The sequence below is a fragment of the Ipomoea triloba genome, chromosome 12 (genome assembly GCF_003576645.1).
Source record: "Ipomoea triloba cultivar NCNSP0323 chromosome 12, ASM357664v1".
NCBI classification, from domain to species: Eukaryota; Viridiplantae; Streptophyta; class Magnoliopsida; order Solanales; family Convolvulaceae; genus Ipomoea; species Ipomoea triloba.
This window is the reverse complement of record NC_044927.1, coordinates 4,216,935-4,224,633: the sequence shown is the minus strand read 5'-3', so window position 1 is coordinate 4,224,633 and position 7,699 is coordinate 4,216,935. Positions and strand designations below refer to the sequence as shown.

The window sequence follows — 7,699 nt, the reverse complement described above, 5'->3', positions numbered from 1 at the left end:
TGCTGGCTATGGGGTTCGAACCCATGCGCACTTTTGTGCAGGAGATCTTAAGTCTTCCCCCTTAACCTCTCGGGCAAACCAGCCATTATTCTTTTAGTTGTGTTTATAAAATTCTATAGTTCAAGACGTTACAAAATGGGTACCAGAGTTCAATGCTGCAATAAGAGCCCCTTCCTTCTAATGGTTAGTTGAATTGGACCTTCCGAGGTAGGCTTCCAGTGCATCCGATCGACAAAAGAGTTCAATTCATATTAAAAAATGCAGGTATATTATTATTAAAACTTGGGTAAACTTTATAAGAATTTATAAAAATTATTTATATTAAAAACATTCATATATACTTTTATTAACTTTTATGATTTTTTTTTAATTTTAAAAAAATTACAAAAGTCGTTAAATTTTTAATTGAATACAGACAAACCTTGTATATTGTCTATATTTTTCTCTTTGAGAATGTTATGTAAGTTCAAATCTCTAGGTGTATAGAGATCAGACAAAGATTACTGTGTTAATTTCGGGGGCAATACCATTATTACATTGTAAACCTACACCGATAATGACAAATTCGTTTCTATGACAGTGGTCGACATAACATTTTTTTTTTCATATTATATATCAATCTTATTTTCCCGACAATGCAATCAACTAACTCTCTCTATAAGAATGATGTTGCCACCCTCCAAGGGACCAAGCTGGCCTCAACTACCTAAATATTTGCTGATTTGGAGGGGAAAAGGAAATTAATTAAACAACTACTAAAAAGACATCAAGTAACATAGGGATTTTGTGGAAGACATCAATTACACAACTTTGTAATGCTCTTGTATTAATCCACTCCTTATTACTACAATTATTCTTTTTTACCATTTTATGTAAGCTTAGTTGATCCGTTTAGAGACCGGGTCAATTAGTTCCATCATATTTGATACACAATACAAAGTATTAACGGATCATACCTATGAAAGTACAATTACTACTTTGTATTGTGTATCAAATATGATGGAACTAATTGACCCGGTCTCTAAACGGATCAACGTAACTAAGCTTACATAAAATGGTAAAAAGAATAATTGTAGTAATAAGTAGTGGATTAATACAAGAGCATTACAAAGTATGTTGTAAGAATAAGACACAATGTTCTAATAAATAAACAAGATCGGATATTCCAATTAACTAACTTAGCTAATGTTTTCAAAAAAAAAAAAAACTTAGCTAATTAATTCCATGGTAGATCGCAAGATCAGGTCAAAGCCCGAACGGTGGGCCACGAGGTTGGGCCAAATCTGATCAAATTATGTTATGGATCCAGGTCCACCTTGCCAGGGCCGGCCTTGGGCAAGTCTGCCCAGGGCCGGCGCACAGGGCCCCCAATTTTTTGGGGGCCCCTATTTAAAAAAAAAATTATTATATATGTAGTATACTAATATAATAATATTAGGCAATTAGTTTCCAAGAAGTTCACGCAAGAAGCAGCAACTCCTTTTCTTTAGGCATTTTTTAGGCAATTTAGGCATTTTTTTCCTTTTATGTCACGCGGCAATTCTATGTATTCATATATACATACATTATATAATTGCATCCCTTTCCCCAATTTTCATCTGTAATGCTGCGCCANTTTGTTTCTTGATTAATTATTTGTTCATAGAGTTTCTAAATAATTTTTTATTTTTTCTTTAGGGTTTTATAATTATGTCTTCTAGAAAATATTCATCTGGGTTTGAAAAGCGTAAAAAAGAAAAGAAGAATTGAGCAACTAACTCAATCTCAAAAGGGAGCTCTTGAAAAATTCATTACAAAAGAAACTCAAATAAATGTGCAAAAAGATGAACAGTGTGGTGATATTGATGCAAATGAATTGTATATTGAGCTAAAATTGCTTAGAGAAATTTTATCGAAAGAAAAGATAGGACCAGTGAGTATATTGAATTCATTGAAGCAGATGGGTTGTTTTCCAAATGCTACTATTGCATACAGAATATTATTGACTATCCCAATTACTGTTGCCTCTGCAGAAAGGAGTTTTTCAAAGTTGAAATTATTGAAATCTTATTTACGATCAAGTATGTTGCAAGAGAGACTCAATGGATTAGCTTTAATCTCTATTGAAAATGAGATTTTGGAAGAAGTTGATATCAAAAATTTGGTAGATGATTTTGCGTCTAAATGTGCACGGCGCGTGACACTTTTTAAATGAAATTTTAGATGTATTTTTATACAATATTTATATTTTGAATTTTTGAAACAATTTTTTGAGCAACTATTATTTACATATACAAATTATTTGAAAAAGGGGTCCAATTTGAAATATTGCACAGGGCCCTATTTTGTATTGGAACGGCCCTGCTGACCTTGCAAGGTGGACCCGAGTGTATGTTCATAATTTTATAACTTTATATTTACAATTTTAAAACTCTATGTTCACAATTTATATATGTGATTTTGAACTACTCTATATTCAAAATATAAAGTTATAAAATTGTGAACATAGAGTTATGAAATTGTGATCCAGTAAATTATTAAAACGTTTTTTAACCATATTTAATTAAGTTTGGCTTTTGGAGAAAAATTATTAAATTATTCAACCACTTCTCTTTGTAAACCATAAATCCCTTTTTCTCATTGTTTAACTTTTTCGTTTTATAGCTCGCATGTTTTTAGTTTCTTTTAAATTTTAATTTATTTATTTGGTAAAAATATAGTGAGAAAATAAGTCCTGTTAATTGTTCTTTATTGTTATATATGTTCTTCTGATCTATTTATTAAAATAATTGTTTCATTTATTAATATTTATCAAATATAATTATTTTATAAATAATAAGTTGTTATTATAAATTATATTCATGTTCTTAAAAATCATCATTTTAAATAATATTAGCTAAAATCTAACAACTAATTTTATAAAACATTTGTCTACAAACAACTAATAGTATTGGTTACTCAAATCAACTATCACACTAAATTTTTTTTTTCGTACTACTGACTCTGTTACAATGTAGTATTTATTCATATATATTTTCTCAACCTATTGAAGCACAAAGAGTCAATACCGCTCCATTGGAGCTCAAACCGCCATGACCTCCCATTTGGGAGAGCCACTTCGTGCCACTAGATCGTAAGGTCACTGGCACACTAGGGAAAAGCTAGCTAAAAATATATGGATACTAGGAAACAATTTCTGATAAATTCAATTAAGTTATTCATCAATTAAAATACTATGAGCACTCAAACCACAATATGTTTGAAGAAACCAGCAGTTAATCATTATTCTGTTATATAGTTGATGAAATATTTATATTGTGTTCGATAGAATTGAAGAATTCTTCTTGATCGTACAAAGTTCAAAGCCCAAATTTTCAAGTCTTTCAATTCTCAGGTAATTAAAATTACTAAATATTTCACAATTTTGTTTATTGTTTTATTTATATGATTAATAATTTTATTTCAGAATAATATATTCAAGAATTTGTTTCTTGATTAATTATTTGTTCATAGAGTTTCTAAATAATTTTTTATTTTTTCTTTAGGGTTTTATAATTATGTCTTCTAGAAAATATTCATCTGGGTTTGAAAAGCGTAAAAAAGAAAAGAAGAATTGAGCAACTAACTCAATCTCAAAAGGGAGCTCTTGAAAAATTCATTACAAAAGAAACTCAAATAAATGTGCAAAAAGATGAACAGTGTGGTGATATTGATGCAAATGAATTGTATATTGAGCTAAAATTGCTTAGAGAAATTTTATCGAAAGAAAAGATAGGACCAGTGAGTATATTGAATTCATTGAAGCAGATGGGTTGTTTTCCAAATGCTACTATTGCATACAGAATATTATTGACTATCCCAATTACTGTTGCCTCTGCAGAAAGGAGTTTTTCAAAGTTGAAATTATTGAAATCTTATTTACGATCAAGTATGTTGCAAGAGAGACTCAATGGATTAGCTTTAATCTCTATTGAAAATGAGATTTTGGAAGAAGTTGATATCAAAAATTTGGTAGATGATTTTGCGTCTAAATGTGCACGGCGCGTGACACTTTTTAAATGAAATTTTAGATGTATTTTTATACAATATTTATATTTTGAATTTTTGAAACAATTTTTTGAGCAACTATTATTTACATATACAAATTATTTGAAAAAGGGGTCCAATTTGAAATATTGCACAGGGCCCTATTTTGTATTGGAACGGCCCTGCTGACCTTGCAAGGTGGACCCGAGTGTATGTTCATAATTTTATAACTTTATATTTACAATTTTAAAACTCTATGTTCACAATTTATATATGTGATTTTGAACTACTCTATATTCAAAATATAAAGTTATAAAATTGTGAACATAGAGTTATGAAATTGTGATCCAGTAAATTATTAAAACGTTTTTTAACCATATTTAATTAAGTTTGGCTTTTGGAGAAAAATTATTAAATTATTCAACCACTTCTCTTTGTAAACCATAAATCCCTTTTTCTCATTGTTTAACTTTTTCGTTTTATAGCTCGCATGTTTTTAGTTTCTTTTAAATTTTAATTTATTTATTTGGTAAAAATATAGTGAGAAAATAAGTCCTGTTAATTGTTCTTTATTGTTATATATGTTCTTCTGATCTATTTATTAAAATAATTGTTTCATTTATTAATATTTATCAAATATAATTATTTTATAAATAATAAGTTGTTATTATAAATTATATTCATGTTCTTAAAAATCATCATTTTAAATAATATTAGCTAAAATCTAACAACTAATTTTATAAAACATTTGTCTACAAACAACTAATAGTATTGGTTACTCAAATCAACTATCACACTAAATTTTTTTTTTCGTACTACTGACTCTGTTACAATGTAGTATTTATTCATATATATTTTCTCAACCTATTGAAGCACAAAGAGTCAATACCGCTCCATTGGAGCTCAAACCGCCATGACCTCCCATTTGGGAGAGCCACTTCGTGCCACTAGATCGTAAGGTCACTGGCACACTAGGGAAAAGCTAGCTAAAAATATATGGATACTAGGAAACAATTTCTGATAAATTCAATTAAGTTATTCATCAATTAAAATACTATGAGCACTCAAACCACAATATGTTTGAAGAAACCAGCAGTTAATCATTATTCTGTTATATAGTTGATGAATTATATAAAAGGGGTAGGTATTGGTGGATGTTGTATTGTGATTGCTGACCCTAGTGGAATCATCTTCTTTTGCCTATTTCTTTATTTATTTGGATTATACTGATTTTTCAAACAATTTCTAGATTTAGATATTGTATCATGATGTGTTAGATGCAATTAATACGGTACGGAGTTTTGAATGTGATGACTCCAAGAATGTTTTTAAACAAGCTATGAATAATGTGGAGAATCTTAGACCAAATGGTCATATTATTAATGTTATAAGTATATCAATTAATATATTCCTTATACTTTTAATTGTGTTCCTAAATAGGTTACCATAATTGTACACTATCTAGCTAGCTAGTCTCTATGACCACTTCCAATTGTATCTCTATTTGTGGACATCATTCTCTAGTAACATTGCCACTAATTTGATTGAGTAACATTACTTGAATTGCTTTCCTTTTAAAGAATAACAAGAGCAAAAATTGTTTTAAAGTTGTATATGTAGTGATGGTTTTGTTGAAGGCCTAAGTCTACCATTAATTGGGTTTGCGATTGGTAAATTTGTGATAATGAAATGAGGAAAAATTAGTTGATTATTGGATGTGAAATATTCACTTGATTAACATTGGTTTACTTGAACTTGATCTTTTTGGCATTGTAGATATAAAACTGTCTCTAGTGATCTTAGCACAGAAGTAGTGTCACGTACACCGTTAAGTATTGATATTCTTATACGTACTCTAATTATATTACTTTTAATTTATCCAATAATCTATATTGTCAATTGAGCTATCATCTCCTAAAACCGAACAAACCAGTACTCCACTAGATATAGGCTCGACCGCTAACATATAAGGAAAAAAGCAATAACAACAACAACCATACAACAAAGAAAAATATATTTGTTTTGCCCTAATGGAAAAAAATATGAAGATTTTTTTTTTTGGGGCTTATGGGCTAGGGCATGGCATTGTGGGTCCTAGCTACTCATCCAAAGCAATGGAAATATAGAAACCATATACCAAACTGAATCCAGGAAAATAGCATATACATAGGGAAGGGTTCTTGTGCAAAGCCAAGTTCTCGTACGGTTAATACACAAAGGACGTACCTTAAGTGTAGAAACGACGCACTTAACCTTAAGCATTAAAATGACGTACCTTAAGTACACAAAATACACACCTTAAGCACACAAAGAAAACACCTTAAGAAGGAAAATCACGCATCTTAAGTTTCACAACTGACGCACCTACCTTAAGCACACAAATCACGCACCTTAAGAAGGAAAACCACGTACCTAAAGCCTTAGGGGAGACTCACCTTAAGTTTCAACAGCTGACTCACCTTAAGCACACAAACCACATACCTTAAGAAGGAAAATGACGAACCTAAAGCTTTTGACTGATGCACTTAAATTTCAACAACTAACGCACCTTAAGTTCAAAACCACGCATCTTAAGCACAAAAACCACACACATTAAATTTGACCTATATGCAAAAAGATCAAATTGTCACCGCGTTTTTTGTTAATCATTGTTGATCCTATGGACATTTATTTACGCAAAATCAATGACTCTCATTTAACCACACAACCACACATGAGCCACCCACCCGCATGCAAACCTGGCCTGTTTCCACACACACACACACATATATCACACCTAAAAATATGGAAATAGCATTTTATCCTTATATTTATATAAAATAACAATTTAATTGCTCAAATGTTCGTATGGGTATTACTAACTTTTCAATTTTTTAAAAGGTAAAAATTTTGATCCCTCACCAACCGAGATTATATTGTTAAGTCCATCACCTTTACCTTGCAAGTATTGAGCATGTTGGTCAATGTAGGAACAAAATTGTAATTTGCACTTCTAGACCAATAATATCTCCTTAATTAACGGTCACCTCATATAACAAGGGAAGAAAATCATACATATGATATGGACTAAAATAAAATATTGAGAGAGAGAGAGTGTGTGTTCTGGAAGAAGATAAAAAAGATGATTGTACGTGCTAGTAAGGTGTAACCAACGGACGAAATAGAATGAACACAACAGAAGGAGATAATGGTTAGAGGAATCTGGCCGGGAATGCACATATAGCTACCGTTGGCTACATATATGTATGACTGTTGAGAATGGACAAACGCTATTGTTGTGCTGTCCCTAAGATTCCTATGCTCTATTGGTCTTGGGATCCTCCAAAAACCACGTACCATTGTTTACTATTAATTGTACGTACGTGTTTTTATTCATTATATATTGCTCTAATATGCACCTTCCAATCAAAGCCGGTTTTTATTCATTATATATTGCTCTAATATGCACCTTCCAATCAAAGCCGATGATGAGGATAAGGAATCTTCCTTGTTGCAAAGATACTCTCATCATTTCATTTTTCTAACAACACATTACACATGTGCATGTTCTACTTACAATAATATAATTAGTTAATTACAATATCTGAACATAATTTTCCAAACCCGTGAAGCTCAAGACGCTAAGTTAGCTGAAATGGAAACCTATTGTGAGCTACTACAAAGGTAGGCTAGCTTTAACTATATACACTTTTCA

The 7,699-nt window shown here is 30.7% G+C and overlaps 1 non-coding gene across 1 annotated transcript; it reads right to left on the bottom strand.

The window, feature by feature from the left end:
- Positions 1–83, bottom strand: TRNAL-UAA. Its single transcript has one exon. It is a non-coding gene; the product is annotated as a tRNA-Leu (tRNA).
- Between the last annotated feature and the right edge of the window lie 7,616 nt (positions 84–7,699).